The sequence below is a fragment of the Otolemur garnettii genome, unplaced genomic scaffold, assembly GCF_000181295.1.
Source record: "Otolemur garnettii isolate 467f Iridium unplaced genomic scaffold, OtoGar3 scaffold00015, whole genome shotgun sequence".
NCBI lineage: Eukaryota > Metazoa > Chordata > Mammalia > Primates > Galagidae > Otolemur > Otolemur garnettii.
The window spans coordinates 29433133-29437715 of NW_003852410.1; positions in this window are offsets into that span (position 1 = coordinate 29433133).

Here is a 4583-nt window from a genome sequence, read left to right on the forward strand (position 1 = left end):
TTTTTTTTTTTTAGGAGGATAGGAAAGAACTGTCACAGAAAAAATGACTCCAAGACAGCCTGTATTGAGTACTGGAATTGAGGGACCAGGTACCATGGGAGAATAGGGAGAAAAGAGTAATGACAGCTAAAGTAGACCACGTGGTAGTTCCTAGAAAGTTGGGGTTTCAGCGTGGTCTTCAAGGACAAAAGAGATTTAGTCCATTTTATCCTCCATTTAGCAGGATATGGAGAAAGAACTTTTTACCCATTCTTTCAACAAACCTCTTGCAAAGCATGTACCATGTTTCCCTGAAAATAAGACACTGTCTTATATTCATTTTTTCTCAAGAAGACACACAAGGGCTTATTTTCAGGGAATGTCTTTATCTCTGTGCCAAAATTCATGGCATGGCTATGCAGATACACTGCATAGCCACGCTTATCATAGGTCTTATTATCAGGGTAGATAATCCCCCCCTTATCTATCCGGGTAGATTTTTTGGGTAGGTCTTACTTTCAGGGAAACACAGTACTAGATGCCAGATACTGTGTCAGGAACAGGAGAGTTAAAGACAAAGATGTTGCTTGTTATGGAGCTGCTCTAGCCACACAAACAACTGGAAACCTATATGGACATGCAGTGCCAGGCTAGTCCAGAAGTTTATGAGCTCTAGGTGTTGTAAAGCCATGTAGACTAGAGGACCAGAGAGAAGGATGTGTGATGGGCTGGGCAGGAGACACTGAAGAGAAGGAAAAGTGGAGAAAGGAGCCCTTTCACACCTTTCCCTGATAGCTAGGTTAAGGACATTTTCAAGAGATCACATATCTCTAAAGTTGACAACTTTGGGGAGCCACTTTGAGACTACAATGGCCACTAAAACTTCTAGCCTGGGTTCTGCCACTTCAAGGAGGGACACATAAATATTAAGCAGATAATATAAGAGTAAGGGAAGGGGCTTGGGACCCATAACTTAGTGGTTAGGGCACTGGCCACATACACCAGGGCTGGAGGGTTCGAACTGGCCTGGGCCTGCTAAACAACCTTGACAACTGCAACAAATAAAATAACCAGGCATGGCTTGGCACCTATGGCTCAGCGGCTAGGGCACCAGCCACATACCCTGGAGCTGGTGGGTTCGAACCTGGCAGGGGCCTGTCAAACAACAACTACAACCAAAAACAGCCAGGCATTGTGACGGGCACCTGTGGTCCCATCTACTTGGGAAGCTGAGGCAAGAGAATCGCTTGAGCCCAAGAGCTTGAGGTTGCTGCTAGGAGGCCACAGCACTCTATGAAAGGTGACAAAGTAAGACTCTAGCTCCAAAAAAAAAAAAAAAGTGTAAGGGAAGGAGGGAGATAGGTGAAAAGTCCGACGAGAGGTAGGGAGAGGTAAGCAGATAGGTAAGGGGAGGCTTGACATTCGAGAGAAAAAGACACTTGGATGGAGTTGAAGCACATAATTCTAAGTATCATGAGAATGGAGAAACAAGAATCTAATGTGCTCAATACTAATATGAAGCCAGTAGACGATCTAATAATGCCCACATAAGGGAAAAATTCAAATCAATTCAAGGTGGGGTGGGGGAATAAAGGGTGGGGAAAAGGGCGGAGGAAGGGAGATGGGTGTGCTTCAACTTAATGGCACAATGTTAGGGTGTATGGCACACCTCTTGGGGGTGGGACCCAATTATAACAAATGCAAACATTGTAACCTCATTCTTTGAATGCTCAAATTAACCTGAAATAATAATTTTTAAAAAGATAATACTGGATGCAAGAACTAGGCAAAAAGCTACCTCAAACCAGAGGAAGAAGTTAAAGACTATTTTGGTTGTGGTTAAGGGCTCAAGCTCCACAGTGACTTCTTGGGTTCACACCTGGCTCCAGCTCACTGGCAGTCTAATCTGTCTGCTCAACGTTATCATCTGTAGAATGAAAATATTGATAGCCTCCACCTTGTAGGATTACTCGGAGCACTCAATGCACTGATGTAGGTGGAAGACAGGCTAGTACAGAGGTAATGCACAATAAGTATTAGCTCTTACATTATTAAGAAAAGCAGCAAAAGAACCATACAGGGAGAGAAAAGTTGTTCTACTGAAAGAAATTTAAGTATTTATCTCTCCGGAAAGGAAGGAAACAGAACAGGAACTAGAATTGAAGATCAGAGTTGCAAGGGTCATAAAATAACAACCTTGTCTAGTTTTCCTTTCTAGAGAAAGGAAACTGAAAGTGAAAAATCAGGTATTTGAAGGAACGAAGCCAGGGGTAAACTCTCAATCCAGGCTTTCCCTTTCTCTGGAAGTTCTCAGAGCAATCGCCTTAGAATAAATCTCCGGTGAGCCTCATAATTTTTATCTACCCAAATCAGTGCCTTCTAGGTAATCCCCTGAGGATCCTGGACTTAACCCGGATCCCATGATCCACTGGGAACCAGGCCCTACACCCGAGGACAACCTCATTATCCATTTGGCTTTTGAAATGGCTCAGGGCAAATGTGGGGAACTCTCCCCAGGCTAGAGCTAATCTACACCAAATCAGCTTTGTTCTCAGGCTCCAAAGCTAATGAGGAATGAGGGAACCTCAGCTTCTGCCACCTACGGAAGTACTCAAAGCTAGCAGAAAAAAAAAAGTGTTTTCAAATGTTTAGATGGCCCTTAGTTTGTTTATCTAACAACTTAATGTTTGGCCAGATTGACAGAATATAATGAGTTTTAGTGAGGATGCTTCTAGGCCTGGCAACTGCTGTACAAAATCAAATCATTTTGCTTGTGAAAAACTCAGTGTTTCCCAAGAAGCATGGCCTCTCAACTCAAAATGATTTGATTTCTTTAGATATTCATGATCTAGATATAAAATAATAAAACTTAACTCACAATCATTCTTACTTCCCTCACATGTTGATATTTTTTCATCACATCACAAGGGGATTTCACCCAGGGTTTATAAGATCATTTCAACTACTTCACAGCTAAAAACGCACCTTAGAAATTAACTGTGGGTCATGCCGGGCACAGTGGCTCATGCCTATAATCCTACCACTTGGATCCAGGCCGAGGCTGGTGGATTGCCTGAGCTTACAGGTTCAAGACCAGCCAAAGCTAGAGCCAGACCTTATCTCTAAAAATAGCCAGGCATTGTGTATGTCAGACACCTGTAGTCCCAGTTTCTCATGAGGCTGAGGCAAAAGAATAGCTTGAGCCTAGGAGTCTGAGGTTGCTATGAGGTACGACGCCATGGCACTCTACCGGGGGTAATGAAGTAAGACTCTGTTTCAAAAATAAAAAGGTAAATCTGGATGAGTGTGGTGGTTCATATCTACAACATCTATAATCCCAGCACTTTGGGAGGATGAGGCCAGAGAATTGATTGAGCCCAGGATTTCAAGACCAGTCTGAGCAACACAGCGAGACTCTGTCTCTGCAAAAAATAAAAAAATTAGCCAGGTGTAGTGGCACATGCTATAGTTCCAGCTTTGGAAGGCTAAGGTGAGAGAATCACTTGAACCCAGGAGTGGGTTCCACTCTACAAAGGGAGACAGAGTGAGACTATGTCTCAAAAAAACAGAAAAGAAATTAACTTTGGGTCCCTCTTTTAATCTTGTCCTATTATTTATATAGTATTAACATTAGTTTTGGGTTTCTTCTAGCTTCAACTCAAAATTTCTCTGAAGATGCTGAGAATTCATGTCTCTGCTGTATTGGTAACCCAAAATAAAAGATAAAAACAAAGGAAGTGAATAGCAAAGACATTACTCAGGAACAAAAAAAAAAGTAGGAGGAATTATGTTACCAGACCTCAGACTATACTATAAATCAATAGTGATTAATACAGCATGGTACTGGCACAAAAACAGAGAGGTAGATGTATGGAACAGAATAGAAAGCCAAGAGATGAATCCAGCCACCTACCGTTATCTGATCCTGACAAGCAAATTAAAAATATTGAGTGGGGAAAAGATTCACTATTTAACAAATGGTGCTGGGCTAACTAGATGGCGTCCTGTAGAAGACTGAAACTAGACCCACACCTTTCACCATTAATTAAGATAGACTCTCACTGGATTAAAGATTTAAACTTAAGACATGAAACTATGAAAATACTAGAAGAAAGGATAGGGAAAACACTTGAAGAAATCGGCTTGGGCAAAAATTTTATCAGGAGGACCCCTGGGGCAATTAAAGCAATGTCAAAAATACACTTTTGGGACCTGATCAAACTAAAAAGTTTCTGCACAGCCAAGAACACAGTAAATAAAGCAGGTAGACAGCCCTCAGAATGGGAGAAGATATTTGCTGGTTATGTCTCTGACAAAGGTTTAATAACCAGGATCCACAGAGAACTCAAACGGATTAGCAAGAAAAAAACAAGCAATCCCATCTCAGGGTGGGCAGGGGACTTGAATAAAAATTTCTCTAAAGAAGATCGGTGCATGGCCTATAGATATATGAAAAAATGCTCTCCATCCTTAATCATTAGAGAAATGCAAATCAAAACTACTTTGAGGTACCACCTAACCCCAGTAAGATTAGCCCATATCACAAAATCCCCAAACCAGAGATGTTGGCGTGGATGTGGAGAAAAGGGAACACTTCTACACTG